Here is a 17,074-nt window from a genome sequence, read left to right on the forward strand (position 1 = left end):
TTGTGTCGGTGCGTCAAGACAGAAAAATAAAACAAACTTTTAAATCCCTCTTGGAAAAAGAGTTGTCCAGACTATTTCCAACCGAAATACTTCTAAGTTACGCTTGCGCTGAGTTCTAAAACAAGAGAGCTTGTGGGATTTAGTTTCCACTCACAAGGCGCATGCGCAGTTGATGGAAGCTCCCCCAAGTGAGAAAACCGACGTCGCGGACGGAAAGTGCGAGTCTTGTGTCCCAAAGCGCGTGACGTTCGATTCGCTCTTTCTCCGATTATCCACCATCCTTGTGAAACTCAGAGGAGCGGTAATCGAATTTGAGTTACTGGATATACTGGAGTGTTAAATTCTATTGTGGATTTCAATTGCGAAGGATCTGTTTTTCTTAATTTTTTCTTAGAAGTTACTATTCTTTCATTAAAACTGTAGAAAAGATCTTAAGACGCAGGTAATATGTTTCTCAAGTTCTTTAAATATTTCTAGAAGCAAGTTCTTGTTTTATAGATTTACGTTTATTTTTTCAGTTAATTTTCTGTTTTATATTCAGTTAATTTGATGTTTTATATTCAGGATTGGCATGAATTAATTAGATAACAGTATTTAAAACAAATAATAAAAAATTATTTGTTTTAAATTCTGTTAAATTTTATCGAATGGGGTGTGAAATTTTATCGGTATGAGGTTTTAAAAAATAAATTTTATCGGTATGAGGTTTTAAAAAAGAAATTTTATCGGTATGAGGTTGAAAACAAAAACGTGTACCATATTTAGTCGAAAGTAATATTTCCCTCTTGTTTTGTTATTTTTTCTCTTCTTTTGTTTGTTTTAAATTTGCTAGGGTCTTATAAATGGGTATGTTGATCAATAAAATTGCAGAACAAAAGGAATTTTTTTTTCTAAATTTGATACGATTTGGGTAGTTTGATAAATGAAATTTCAAAACAAGAGGAATATTTTTTTTTTTTTTTTCTAAATTTGGTATGGTCTTAAAAACGAGTAATTTGATGAAATTGCCGAACAAGAGGAATATTTTTTGTTCTAAATTTGTTATCATCTTATAAACGGGTATATCGATGAATGAAATTGCAGAGCAAAGGAATATTTTTCCCCAAAATTTGGCATGGTCTTATAAACGGATATTTTGATGAATGAACTTGCAGAAGAAGAGGATTGTTTTTTTTTCCTAAATTGTGTAGTCTTATAACGGGTATTGTGATGAAAGAAACTGAAGAATAATAGGAATATTTTTTTTCTAAATTTGGTTTAGTCTTACAAACGCGTATTTCGATGAATGAAACCGCCAAACAAGAGGGAATGTTTGTTTTTCTAAATTAGGTATGGTCTTATAAACGGGCATTTTGATCAATGAAACAGCAGAATGTGAGGAAAGAATTTAATTATCATATTGTAAAGAATAATTTTACTGCTTAAATGTTAAATAAATTGCATAGGTAGTTAGAAACTATATACCGTATCCGCAAAAGTCTCTACCTTGTCTCTCTTTCCGGAAATGTTTGCTTTAGACATATATTTCCATCAAAAGAAGTTTGAAATGACACAAATATTCATACTTGAACATTTAAAACCTTTTTTTAAATCAATTTTATAAAAGTTACGAAATTAATTTTTATGCGTTCTCCGCGTCTCTACAATTATGTATAGGAAAGTTTTACACTCATTTCCAAACGTGAAAGACGAAAAGCTTGACTCTACTATGACAAAACTGACCAAGATATTTAATTACAAAATTTGAAGTATTTAACATCATTTTCAGCCTGCCTTGAAGAATCGGTTAATAAACATATTAGACTACTTCGAGCTTGAAGATTCACCCTTAATTGTCATTCAAGATATCCTTTTGTGATTTATTAGTGTAGAACTTTCTTTAATTTACAATCTTATTACCACTAATCAATATTCTACGAAGTTTCATTGTGCTGGAATCAAAATCTAATAATGATACAGAAATCTAATAATCATACAAAAAATTCATTAAACTAAAAAATTTCTTAATGCACGCAAATAACGTTATGAGCTGGCTATGTGCTAATACCGAAGCTTGCCTGTATATTTTAGAACAGCGATTTTATAATGTTAATAAATTCCCCTTTTTGAAAATAATTATATTGGTTAATACTTTTTCTGACAATTTGCATAGAAAAGCTCGTTACTTAATCTATTATAACGTTAGAAACATTTTCTAAACAGATATTTTATTTTTAGTTATGTAGAATGGGAAATATTCGCTTTTCAATTGGTACACTGTTTCTAAGTATGATTTCCAACTTTAAAATGTTTTGGTCGATATTTATCGTACGACAGTCATGTATTTTGCAATTTTTTTTATAATGAATATAATGTTTTCTAAATATAAGTTTATAGACCGGGAGAATGCATAATAAATTAGGTTTCATAAGTTAAAATTTTAAAAAAAATCTAAAAGCTTTGAGATTTTATATTACGCCTAAAGGGGCCTTTTTTAACGTTTAGTGTGTTACCTTTATTTATTAAATACCATGCATCTTCGCACTTAAACCATAAAATTCAGTGATCCAGAAATATTGCAAAATAATTTTAAAATGAGCATATAGATATAAAGATAAAAAGGTCTTTCTTTTTTCGTACAGTGTTGCCATTACTCGCTTTGAAATCGTTGAGTTTGTTAGTAAAAATTCGTTAAAGTTTTAAAAAATATGAAATAGATAATAAAACAAATTTCAAATTTGGACTTCTAGATTCCCATATTCGGGTGGAAATGTACGTTATTCAAAATTTGATAGCTCTAGGTACCGTTGTTTTATCACAATGCCAGAAACATACATACATTTATGCCGATTCTTTATTCTTTAATTTTTTTTAATATAACACAAGGTTGTAATGTTTCGTGGCAACAGTTTGAAAAGTGAACCGACATTTTTCGTTAACCAACGCAAAATGCCAAAACGAAATTAATAAACAGTTCTCTAAAAATGTTCTCTAAGAAGGTGTCCTTTCCTTTAGCAAGATAGCCTTCGTATACTTTTCCATACTTAAAATAAGCAAACCCAAGACTTGATAGTTAATAGCGTTCACATTTCCAGTTCCCGTTTCATCCTCATCACCATCCTATCACTTCAGTTTTTTTGCTCTTCGCATCTACGTAGCAAATGATTTCTTCTTCACTCAAAACTTGAAAACTAAGTTATCTGTTTTCTCCACTTACCTATTTCGAAACATTATCTTTCAATCCTTTCATGTCTACTAATTAATTATCAGTTAGCGTACTTTCACTTTTAATACATGTAAAAATCACATTTCCGTATTATAATACATAGTAGGAAGGCTGTTAAATGAAGCATCATTGAATAACAAAGGCCAAAAGACTGTTATTTATAAAATTTGTGAATATTACTGATTTTGGCTGTAGCTATTCTAACTTCGCTACACTTCGCATTCCCAACGATTTCTTTAATTTGATTGCCGACTCGGTAACAAAGACATCGATGATAGAGGTTGTACCGTAATCGGAATCCTAAAATTTAAAATCAATTGAAATTTTGTGAATGTTCTTGTGAGATTGTTGAGCTGTGTTTTATGTATAATTTCAGAAATGAAATAACTGATATAAAAAGGCAAAATTATAATTAAAAAAAAAACAAAGAAAATCATTATTTTGTAAATTGTTCACGATGAAGTTTATAGATTAGTGGGGATACGTAAGCGTGTATCGTAAAGGGATTGTTTAGCATCACTCCTGTACGTACGCACAAAGAAGAGGACTCTTTTTTCCAAAACGGAGTGTAAAATAGATTTAAAATGGATTCAAAAGGTATTTTGTTATTGATATCTGTTCGTATGTATATATCTAGCGTAACTCCTAAATAATTTGCCGAAGAACGTTGAAATTTTGTTTATGGGACTGCTATAACGTTTAGTTGTGCAGCTCCCTTTTTTACTGTAATCGGCAGTACCAAAGTATATATATATATATATATATATATATATATATATATATATATATATAATTTTAATTAAAGATGAAGACTCCTATTAAAATTCTCAGATTTCAAGTTAAATTAAGAATTCTAATAAAGAATTACATTTTGAAGTTTAAATAGATTCAAATTACAATTCGTAATTTTTAAGTAATATTTAAAAATGTTTTAATTTATTCATCTTTAATCAGTTTAAAAGTCTTTACCAAGCCTTTATTTTCGCAATCGTAAGTCGTAGTCATAAATTTTCAATTACGGAAGTGTTTTAAATGGAGAAAATTTCATCTTTTGACAAAATTGTCGGACTCCAAATTTAAAAGAAAAAAAAAAATATTTCTACAAATAACGAAATTGAACTTTTAATGCTGTTCCTGTACTTATATTTTGGAAAGTTTTATACTCATTTTGAAAAAATAAAATTACAAAATGTTTGACTCCCGTAGGACGAAAATTGTCTGAGTTATTTAATTTTAAATTTGCAGTTTTTGATGTCCTTTTCAACTTCCCTTGAAGAATCAGATATTCAAGTTAAAATAATTCGAGGAAATAAGTTTAAATGACAAGCAGCAAAAAATGTGCATATTTTAATAGACCGTAGGAAGAAGTCATGTGGTGACACATCAGAAATTTTTTAATTGTTGAAATTTGTAAATATATATTAATTTTGTAATGCATATTTAATCTTTGTAAATTTATAATTTTTTAATGTAAAACTGATGCACGTAATACAACGTAGTAAGCGGGATATATTTATATAGTAAAAGAATTTTTACAGTTAGTAAACGGATAACCGCGGAATGTCCAATAGAAATGCTTTTTAATTTTTAATTTCCGTTATTAAAAAGATTTTTTTCATTCACATAAAAATGCACTAACTACATTTTATTTTTCTCTTTATGTAGGTAGAGTAAAAATAATTAGACATATTTTTTTTTAGCTTTTGAACTCAAAAATTTTAATCTCTTCAGTGTTTTGTAACTGGTACATTTCTGTTTGAATTTATTAAGGAGTTATCGGCTTTTTTTTAAATTATTACCCCAAAGGGGCAATTTGCTCAGAAAGGGTATTAATTTCCTTTTGGCATTTTACGTCGATTCACTATAAACGACAAATCACTTTTAAAGTGATGCAGATTCTTCGTTATTTAATTTCTTTTAATATAAATACAGGGCTCTAATATTTGGTGGCAACTTTTAAAGTGTTGCCACCAAATATTAGAGCCCTGTATTTATATTAAAAGAAATTAAATAACGAAGAATCTGCATAAATGTTTCTCGCATTGTGATAAAACAACGGTACCTAGAGTCATCCAATTTTGAATAACGTACGTCTCCACTCGAGTATGGGCATCTGGTATCCCTAATTTGGAATTTGTTTCAGTATAGATTTCATATTTTGTAAAGCATTTATGTGTTTTTGATTAAGAAACTGAAAGAATTCAAAGCGAGCAATGGTAACACTGTACAGAAAAAGAAAGAAAGAAACATTTTTATCTCCAGCGCGCGAGACTGTGTATCAGAAATTCTAAAAATATGCTCTTTTAAATATCTTGCGGTATTTCTATTGAATTGAATTTTATGGTTTAAGTGCAAAGAACATGATGTTTAATAAATAAAGGCAACACACAGAACTTTAAAAAAACGCCCTTTTGGGCATAATATAAAATCTAAAAAGTTTCAGATTAATTTTTTTTTTAAAATTTCCTTTAATTTATTTTGAAATTGGATGCTTGCATGATAGACTCTAAAACGTTACAGAATATGAAAAGAAAGGTTTTTTTATACTCTTGTATTGGATAGTTATTTAAAAAGAGAGAAATATTTACTCAACTGCATATGAAATTTAGAATACAGAATCGTGATAGCAATTCTGAATAAATAAAATTTAGAAAGTATATATTAAATGATTGAAGATACAGAAAATGTGTAATATACAATAATAATTGAATAAATGATATACAGAAAATGCTCAGCGATTCATAGAATATTCAGAATAATCAATAATACTCAGAATAATATAGCAGAAACAATTCAGCTGAATTATAAATTGTATTTTATTATTATTCAACATACTATGTATCTTAATATCTCCCAAGTTTTGGATTGGCCCAAACATAAGATCGTTTTTGCATTTAAAATCCCCTCTTGAAAGATAAGAATGAAAATTTATATGAATAGCATATTATTTATAAACCATGTAAAGATATTTTTTCTTTTTTTATGTTAAAATAAAATATATTTATACGATGCGAATACGAGAATCATGGTATCTATTTAGGATTTTTTAAGGCAAGTAAGCGCCTTAACTGTCGAAAGTTGATCTAGAACTACCTAACTCAGATGAGTCTTCGATATATTAAGGTTATGATATAAAGAAAGCTATCTTACATGCAAACGTTTACATCTTGGAATACTCTCCTCAAATGTATAGGACCGTCTTATGAGTGAGCCTGCCATACATTCGGTTCACACAGCCACAATTTTGCTGTGTTCTTTTATATACAGTTATTTCATTGGGCAGGAGGTATCTGCTTTAAGTGTTACGTAACATGAAAAGATCTAGAAATTGGAAGAATAGATGAATTTAGGTGGAGAGCATAAAATCTAGAATAGCTAATTTTGAGGTCCCCAATTATTCTTTAAGCAGCCATCGTATTTTGTTATATCTTAGATATATGTATCTATATTAATATACTTTTGATGCTACCGATTGCAACCATAAAGGAAGGTGCACAACTACATGTTGTAGCAGTCCTATATACAAAATTTCAACTTTCTAAAGCTACTGGTTTTGAGTTATGCGGTACGTACAGAAGCCACGAAAAAATCTCTTATGAATCCATTTTAAATCAGTTTCATAATTCGGTTGGGAAAAAAGAGTAATTTATTCTGTCCTTACGTACAGATGACATGCAAAAAGATCGTAAAATTCCATTCGATAGCTGATAGAAATTGATATTTTCTTGAAATATGATATCCAGAATTTTTCGTGATTGCAATATTTCCTTTAATTCGTACAAAAAAAAAGCAAAAAGACAGAAATTAAAAAATAAAATAAATGATAAAAAAGAGATATTCTAAGCCTTATTATTATATTCAAAAATTCTCCATTTAAAGGGACACTTAAAGGGAAACATCCTCCATTTAGAGGGAGTTACGATTTGCTTAAATTTGCAAATCGTAACTCATTCAAATTCAGCAAACTCCTTGTGTTCAATCTCCTAAATTATACATAAAATGCTTATGCAGGCATTTTGTAGAAATATCTAGACGCTAGTGATAGAAAAGTTATCTTATAAGTATATCGAACCTATACGTTTATTCCCTTTAAGAAAGTAATATTTTTACAAGATTCCAAAATAATTCGTTTTTCAATTAAGATCTCATAAAAACGTGATATTCCTGCTTCCATGCAGGATTTCTCTAAATTGGCTGATTAGAATATCAAGAAAATTTAATTAATTCTGTAAACTCTAAACCTGTATATAACAGCTATTTATTGGCTGTTCGTTTGACATAAGAACTTAAGGAAGTGTAATTAAATTTGCAATCATACGAAAATTGCTTCTATTGAAATTATGATGATTATGTACGCAGCACTGTTCAACTATACAATAATTACGCATACTTACAAACTGTAAATATATTTTTATATTTCTTTATTAATATAAAGAGTAATTTGCTTTTCGAGGTTTTGAAGGTAATTATATCCTAAAGTTATTATTTCTTGAAACTATACAATTTTTCTACTTCCTGTCATGATTTCTCTGAAACCACTGGTCGGATATTCAGCAAATTCTGATCACTTGTATAAACATTATGTGAGTATAAAAAGACCAATTATTATGTTTGTGGAATACAAATGCTGGATTTTTCTGTAAAAATTAATCTATTTTGGTGCCTCAGAAACTTTAAAAAAAAATGCTTTTTTGAAGGAAATTTAATTTCATTACTCTTAAGATAGGCCATTTTAAATTTTTATTTCATTGACGAAGAAAGTACTTTTTTATTTAAAATATTTTAATAACCAGTACACAAAGAGCAAATGCCGTATCACGAAATTCGAAATAAATATGCAGAGTTTCACGATCGTAAGCTAGTTACAAAGATACTGAGCTTTAAAAGGCATTACATGTTTAGCATATTTTCACACTTTATAGGTACCGATCTCTTAAATTTCTTCTTCTAGAAATGAACCAAACCTACACCAAAAACATTTTCAAAATATGCATTATGTATTCCATGCACAAAGAAAGAAAAGAAAAATCTAAAGGCGGTCATTATCTGTTTAATATATACTGCAGACGAATGATGAAGAAGTCATTAGAGCAGCGAACTTAAAAGAAATAAATAATGATTCTTTTTTTCTTTTTCCTTACTCATATATTTTTCATATCTGTATCAAATGGCACGTTCTTGAAATTGCATTTGAAATTTTATGATACATTATACATATGCAATTATAATTTTTCATGTGCAAAAAGAAGAAACGATGATCATGATACTAAATGATTATTGGTTTCAGTAACAATAGGTATTCATAATCCTTTCACAGTTTTCCTAATTTTAGATACTACATTATTTTCAGTGTGGCAAAAATACGTCTACTATTAATACTACTAATAATAATACTAGAACTTAAAGATGCGAGAAATGTTTCCATTACGATCAGGACAGGAAAAAGTGGGCGAAACAGCCGAATTTCACCACTAATCGTTATAGTTTCACTGCATTAACATGACTAGCTCCGCCCCAGTTTTGATGGCTAAAACTCTGTGAAACGAATCAAGGCGCTCGCACCCTTATCATCAAGCCACTGGAATTTTTAAGTTCTACCATGCGGAACAGACGCTATACAGTTACAAACATCCATGCTCTGTAACGAGCAAACATTTCTAATGAAGCCAGAGATCTGGCGCAAAGTGCATTCATTCTTGAAGAACTGCTTCGATGCCTTTTGTATTTTAAAATATACTCGGAGAAACAAGAGCAGTAGACAGTAGAAAGGCAAGAAAAGAAGAGGTCTAAAATAAAAACTTTTGAATGTGCCTTAGTTTTAGTTCAACTTTATCCCTATTGTTTAATTTCAAGTTTTAAGTGGTTTGCACATTCGACAGGCCTCAAGCGTTTCTATTTATATAGTGATTAGGGAAATCAGTTGCGATTCCGAAATGCCCGGACTCAAATCCCGGAAAAGGTTTAATTATAAATTATCTGTTCCCTCATAGTAACGGTGGCCGTCTATTTGTTTCCTCCATAATAAAATGACCACCAGTCCAGGCATTAGTAGTGACGAAAGTCTAAAAATGGCTTAGCGCAATATTTAAAAAAAAGTCTCTTCCACCTAATTATGTAACTTCGGAGTAATAAAGTTTTTTAAATGATAGATTTAAACTGTAGTACAAAAATTACCATTATTTTTCTTTCACTGGTATAGCTAATTCACCACAATTAACAGAATTCTATGTACTAAAATAAGCATCTTAAGCGTCCATATGAGATAAAAAATTTAAGCAGATGGTAGTTCTGCAGCTTCGCCGCTCAGTGTTCAAGACAGGAGAGAGAAAACGTTAATTCTCTAGCTAGCAGTTCAGATCGTGACCAGTTCTCTTATTTCTCCCCAGAGGCACGACTGTTACCGCTGTAGTGCTATTCGTTATCGGAGGTCCAGATTCTAATACCGTTGAACAGAAACCTGAAACTCTTTGCTGAGTTACATAAACATGCATTAATAATGAGCTTCATTTAGAAGATTTTTTATACGAATGTTTTTAAATTAAATAAATTTCTATGCCAATTAAAAAAAACGATAATATTACACAACATGGGAATTCAGAAAAATTTCAGAAAAAATAGTTCAAGTAAACCCATGGAGAATTTGAAATATGAAAGTAAAGGTTACTAAGAATGCGTGTGTCAGGTAGTGAGCAATCAGTGGAGCACAGAAGTATTAGAAATAATACGCCATCATATCGGAGCGTCGCAGAAAAAATGCGCCATCATGTCTGAGCGTCGCGTAAGATTATGCATTGCAGATTTTTGTTAGTAACACTTTCAGAGTTTTGATAGTGTACAATGTATAGCTGTAAAATAGAGTAGTGAACGAATATCATGTTCAGTTCTAAATCTGCAAACCAAAGTCATGACATGTGGAACAAGTATATGAGCAACAAGCCGTATCTGTAAAATACCTTTACGAATGGCTTAAACGTTTTCAGGACGGACGGAATTCCACTGAGGTCTGTATTTGAAATGATAGGCCTGTGACTCCTTTCATTGTAGAAAACATTAAAAAGGTGAAGATGTTACTCACGAATCGTTTTCTTGTAGTTAAGATGAATGCAGAGGAACTAAGTACAAACTGTGAAATGTGTATGTTCATAGCATGTCGAGACAAGTTCTTTGTTTTCTCCAAGGTAAAATAGCCGGTCACTTCTGTCCTTGTCGTGAATTACCTGTAAAGGAACTGTATCCAATTATAATCCATTATACTCACCTGATATTACTCCAGCTGACTTCTTTTTCTCCACCAAATGAAAAAAAATTTGAAAGTGAACGATTTTAGTTCACATTTTTAGATTTTAGTTTTCCAAAGCCATATGATGAGGATTTCTTATGTCACAGAAAGAAGGACATTGCCTTTAGTTTTCAATAAATGTACGGTTGTTTTCAAAGGTGCAATACAAACGAAGGACGTAAAGAAATGTGAAAGAAATATAAAACGGAGGGGAAATATAAACGTATTTCTTAATTTAGACAAATAACGTTTTGTTTATGAGAACTATGTATTCATCAAGCCGTATTGCAATACCGTACATAGTAACGCTATCTAGGTAGATACCATGCTACCTTGTGTTCCCCAGCACATACGGATAAGCAGCATCTTTGAAAGTTTCTAGGTCTGATTTTACCTTGACAAAGGCATGTTTCTACGATTTAGATGATTCTGATGAGGTCTAACTTATCTTGTAGAAGCAAATTTGAGATTTGCACAAATGAATGTGTTTTAAGAATGTGGCTCGACCGTAAGAATTCCAATGAAATTTTGAGTTTATGCTTGAGATGTGATCATAGAAAAGACTTTGGAAAAACGAAACCAACATCAGCCGAAAATAATCACCACGCGCGAGAAGTGTACAACAGCAAATCATATAATTGAGAATTCCGTGTTGCAGCCTTAATAAACACCGGCGTGAAGAATGTAGAATATTCCCTTCATTATGTGGGGTTTCGAAGCCAGTATCTGACCAGACTGTTCCTGATGCCTGTATAGCACTGAACTTTGAAGCTTCGCATGGGCTTGGCATTTAAAAAAGGGACATTTAATGACTGAAAATCAATCGTTTCTGGTCTGACTAGTTACGTTTTCAATTCTTAAAACTGATGGAATAATCCCATATGGAGTAAATCTCATGAAGCCTGCGACCTACTGGAAGTACATAATTTGTAAATAGCTACTGAAACTGTTGTAAGTTCTACTAGCACCTTTTCTTTCTGAAAGAGATAATTCTCTTTTTTAATTTGCGTCTCTGGGACTGGAACCCCTACGGGGTGATGCGTAGCTAAATTACACTAATTCCCTCTGGGGGTTCTACGAATTCGCAACTCCTGTCTGAAATAGAGAGTTTAAAGAGCGTGAAGTGCGGTTCTCAACGACAAGCGGAATATGTATGCATGTTATTATTGTATTTGAAACGGATGGGAAAAATTAAAGTTCTTCTGGGTGTAAGAACTTATCAACCTGGTTCATTTATTCTTCTGTATGTAATATTATTATTTTTTAATTACACAGCTTATGACTAGGATGCTAGGATAACTATTAAATGTAGAAAACATAGACGTTTGTCGTGCCAAAAACGTTTTCTTATGCTGTCTGTAATAAAATATTTTAATAATAATATATTTTAATGATGATAAAATATTTTAAAAATAAAATGTTTTAAACGGAACTCCAATGCGTAAATTGTAGAATGTAACTTCATTGCCCATTAAAGGCTACTAGGTGTTGGAATAGACCACGGGAGAAAAATATTGGAATTAGATTCAAACCTAATTACTATTTTTTGGTTTTAAAGGCCATCCGCACGGAATATAAATGTGTTCTCTACTTCATTTATTACAGGTTGCTTCTGGAGGTTGAATCTCCAAAGAATGTTAGATTTCTAATCTGTGTCTTTATCATTTTATCTTTTTATCTCCATGTGGGATTAAATGGTTGCATAAAATTTTGAATTCGAAGCTTTGATCGATATTTCCAACGAAAGCCAAGCTGAAAAATTCTATTAACGCGTCATTTTCGCTAAGGAGTTAATTTTTAGAAAGCGGGGACTATGTTTAAAATTATGGAAGTAGAACAAACTTTTCTAAGGGAAATACACGTATACCACTAAACACTGCATTTTCGCATGTTTTCCTTCTAAGTATTATATATTTGTGAAATATTTTAGAGACCTTGATAGCATACTAGATCTGTAAGCATGTATTTAAGTGACGGATGATTTAAATATTCCTTTTTATTTCTAGTTAGGCTAACATTGTAATAATCCAGCATACGTAAATGGATACAATAAACAATTGTTTCTTGAAAGAACATCGATGCCTATAAAATTTGGAAAATACATTTTAAGCAGCAAGCTTGACAGTTGGCAGGACAGAAGTAAGAGCGAAACAAATGTGACGCACTCAGAATGAATGCCTAAGACGAAAAAAAAAAAAAAAAAAAAAAAAAACAGAATTGGTTCCCAAATAAGTTAATTTAACAAATAAGTTAGGTATTTCTTCCGTCTTTCGAGCATGTTTTCATAGTGTGGTGATCTGCACGCTATGCCGGTATTCCAGTGGTCCACGGTTCGATTCCCGGCGAAGGCGTTGCTAATTTTTCATCTTGCCTGCTCGAAAAAATACCTAATGATTCTATAAGTTTTGCTTTTGATATATTGTGATTGAATAATTAGTAACTCTCTAAACTTATAATTTGCTGAAGTTTTATGTACGTTATCTGAGCCAGAGCTTTATGAATGAGTCATATGATGGCTACTAACTTTTAAATGATCTACTTTAGAGAGCTTTATCCCTAGCAGGTACTGCTTTTAGGAAAGTTGAAAATGTTCAAACTTAAGTATAAGGAACGACTGGCAGATTAAAGATAGTATTTTGATTTACATAATTTTATATTATACATATAAATATATAAATCTTAATTAAGATAAGAAGGATACATAAGAATATCAATTTTATATTACTCAAAATTAATCATGTAGATCAGCAGTAAACTAACCATAAATATATGAAGAAAACGAGGAAGGATTGTGAAGTCAAATATGTAAAAGTGAAACAGTAAATTTTACAGACGGAAAACCTTTCATGATAGAATTTATCTATTATATAATATGTATATACTTTTGCTCTCTACGGCTCTTGGAGTGATTGATGACAACACTTGATGAAGAATCAAAAGAGAATTTACTCGTCAGTTTTACTCAGGGCAGTTCCAAAAAACACGACAGTCGTCGAAAAGACTACATTAAACATGCTGAAACAATCAGCATCACAACCTTCAGGCTACAACGGTGAAGACAGTTTCAACGGCAAAGCACAGCTGCTGACTCTCAACCTAATCTCTCAACTCAAAGCACTTCTACTGCACTCAACACACTTAAGATACTCTTCACGATACTCTGCTACTTCACGTACAGGCAGGGTATTTATATCTTTTGACCAGCCTTCGAGAACATTCTGGCGAACACCAACAAGAATTCGTTCTATAATGTTCTCACTCCATCAATGGCATATCACCAATTTTGTCTACAAATGGGAGAGTTTGCGCCCAATTTGGCAAACCTGTTTTCCTTTATCATTTTCTGGCAACCCTAAACGCAGTTTGCGAGGAAGCTGAAGCTGTCTTACCTCAGTTATACATCTCCTAACAATATGCTATATATGCCAAACAGAAATTCTTTAAGGTTATGTTTTAATAAAGGCATTTAGTTCAATAAAAATCCAAAGAAAAGTTATATTTTTAATTTACCTTAAAAGTCAAGAAATTTTTTGTTCTGAAAATTTAAAAAAATTGTATACGCTTTCTGTTTTGCAGTTCACACAGACAGAATTCCTAAAAGCTGCTTCATTGATAATTCTTTTCACTGCTCCATGAAAGAGATCAAAATAATCATCAACTCAAATAAATTATTTTTTTCAAGAACAATTTCCGATTCTTGTTTTCTTCATGTTAGGGAGCTTTCTATGATTGAGTTTATGGAAACTAAAGGAAATTATATTTTATTCACATTAATTTCGCAGCATTTTTACGTAACTATATTTTTTTCTATATCTACATGCAAACATGTTCATTTGTATAAATTTGCAATTTTCTAGAATCAGCATTATCACATAATATACATCTCCTTCTTGGAATTAGTGAATCATTTCCATTCGCGTTCCTAATACCTAACAGAACACGCCTGACGCATATTTAAATACATATCACGGTGGTCTGAAGATCCTGCTCATTGGTCTAGTCATTAAGTTCCCGAATGATTACACAGATAAGCTCTCCGCCATGATCCACTTCCGTCATTATAAAATAACGTGGAAGCGTTACTCCATTAAGGATTTCCGAGTAGTGGACTAGGACATTTCGGACGAAATTACGACGAGATTTGAAGCAGGCGAAATGGATCACAATAAAATTATACCTGAAATAAACTGGTCGAACACACAACAGGGATATTCCGTGGCGGCTTAGTGAATGACGAGGAGGAAGGTAATTTTCAAGCGTTTTATCTAGCCTCGTTTTCATAACTTACTTTCTTAATAACTCTTTGTAAAGGCTAAATTAATTGGAAAAACATAATCGTAATGCATGCACAAACACATAAACTATACCATTATCTTTAACTTGGGAAATCTTTTATAATTATATAGCTTATATGTGTGACTTTGTTGAGATCGCATGCGTTAAAGTGGATGACTAAATACGGTCATTACCTTTTGATCATGGCAAATCAGTATGATGACGTCAAGATATTGGCTTTGTTTACCTTGCGTATAATCTGAATATTATCCGGTAACACAGTTAAAACGTCCTCCACGAAGATGTTCGTTAGGCATGTTGCCATCAAATGCAACATCATTGCAAGGATATGTCACTTTTTCCGTGTGTATTGTGGTGCAATGGCTTTATCGAGCTTGTCAAAGAAAAACACAGTACAAAACAATTCTTAGAAGTGCGTCCCCCCATAATCAGTTCGAATGGCAATTTTAAACGTACAACTATGTTTAGACTATTGTTCTCAGGGATTCTTTTTGTTTATATAGCCACAATATTTTACAACGCTATTGGAAATATCACGCTGGAAGCTCTGTCTCGCGTAGACCAACCAATGAGAAGAAGGTTCTGTTTCTGTATTTCTGGTATATCTTCTTTTATATTTCTAGCAGGAAAAAGTTTCTCAAAAAAGTTGCTTTTCATGTCCACAGATCTTATTGCGTTTCTTGTTCACAGGTCTGATAAAGGTTTAAATAGTTAGCACATCCAGTGAGCAAATGGAATATCTATTACTGGAATCCCCGTAAGAACACAATCAAGCACAATCAAGTCTTCATGTTTGCTGATCTGAAATATTTAGCAGTCTCTATAATGATCCCTTAACTAAACAGTAAGTCGTCACCACATAGAATATGGTGAACAGTAAGTCGTCACCACATAAAATATGGTGAACAGTAAGTCGTCACCGCATAGATATCTTGGATTGGTTTTCATATTTCTCTCCAGCTGTTCTTTAAGTTAGAAAGAATGTAAAAGTATACGGCATGCATAGTGCCTACTTTCGTTGTGTAAATAGTTAGGATGGCCACCTGACAACTCGAAAAGCCGGGATTTGAATTCACTGAATTTGCAATTGCTGTCCATGTTTCTTGTTCGTAAAAGCATGATAGACTTTTCAGAGTTAATTAATCTAATTTTACGTAACCAAGCTGTATCTTAATCTATGTATCACTGCATTACATTGTTTCGCTGTGATTTTAAAAAACGTCTAATTGAAAAATAAATGCGGCAATGTCAAATTTTAAATAAGGCAAAACAGCACCTTTAATTTGGTGTAGTTTTTTAAATTTTTTAGCGTTCAAAACAATTTATCTCCTTAACGACATTACATTTATAGTCCTAAGGCTTTCATCTGTAGTCCATCCTAGGGCTTTCTGATCAGAATATATTAGTTTCTCGTGTTTTATTACTCTTTTTCTCGATAAATGGGGCACCGTTTGTGGTCGCTTTCCTGTCCACTTGTTTTGATATATATGGTTGTTGCCCCTCCCATTTTACAGAAGTGTTTTTGCTATTTAGGAAGAGAGACTTGTATCTGATTACACTAATTCAAAAATTCAAAATATAAAAGAGTTTTATTAAACAATCTACGCCAAACAGAGGCCGTTGTTGTGCCAAATTTTAAGTAAAAGGAGTGTTTACAAATTCCTATTTCTGTTTCTTAAGTTTACATATAACATTTATTTTTTTTCTCTTTATTTTTTTTCCTTTTTCTCTTACATGTGAATCTGTGTTGTAAACTGTTTCGATTAAGAGCCATTTATTTTCCTGAAGTATATTTTGCAGTTTCATTTATGATCATTTCATCTTTCATAAAAAATAATGTTTTAGTGCCCACAAGTAATCGAATGGATAATGTTGATGAGCACTAGTTTTTCATTTTCAATTCGATTGCCGCTAATTTCGCGCGGTTTCTCTTATGTTGTGGAGACTTTAGGTTATTTCGAAGCAGAAGATATGAAAAATGAGCAATGCCCTCAGAGGGACTCGGACCACGGACCTCTCGAATTCGTGTTGAGCGTGATGACCACAACACCACGAAAGCATGTCAAGAAGGCGGGAGAAATACCTTATATACTCCCCCTTTTAAAGGGCGACTGGGGTTTAGGGGACCCAATCACCAAATACTGGTGGTGAAGAATCATCATGCACCACCTTTTAGTTCGGGTGCCAGTGTAGAGACCTTAGGTTATTTCGAAGCAGGAGATATGAAAATTGAGCAATGCGCTCGCCGAGACTTGAACGACGGACCTCTAGATTTCGAGTAGAGCGTGCTGACC

General features: G+C 31.9%; 1 protein-coding gene across 3 annotated transcripts in view; it reads left to right on the forward strand.

The window, feature by feature from the left end:
* The first annotated feature begins 233 nt into the window (after positions 1 to 233).
* The window catches only part of LOC118193271 (uncharacterized), an 86,202-nt gene continuing 69,361 nt past the window's right edge, over positions 234 to 17,074 (forward strand). For all 3 annotated transcript variants that reach the window (XM_085814041.1, XM_035364325.2, XM_085814042.1), the window contains exon 1: positions 234 to 442. The gene's annotated coding sequence lies outside the window, so the exon portion shown is untranslated. The remainder of the gene's footprint in view (positions 443 to 17,074) is intronic.

Source organism: Stegodyphus dumicola, chromosome 3, assembly GCF_044657685.1.
Source record: "Stegodyphus dumicola isolate Sdum_Otavi_A_Nest chromosome 3, ASM4465768v1".
NCBI classification, from domain to species: Eukaryota; Metazoa; Arthropoda; class Arachnida; order Araneae; family Eresidae; genus Stegodyphus; species Stegodyphus dumicola.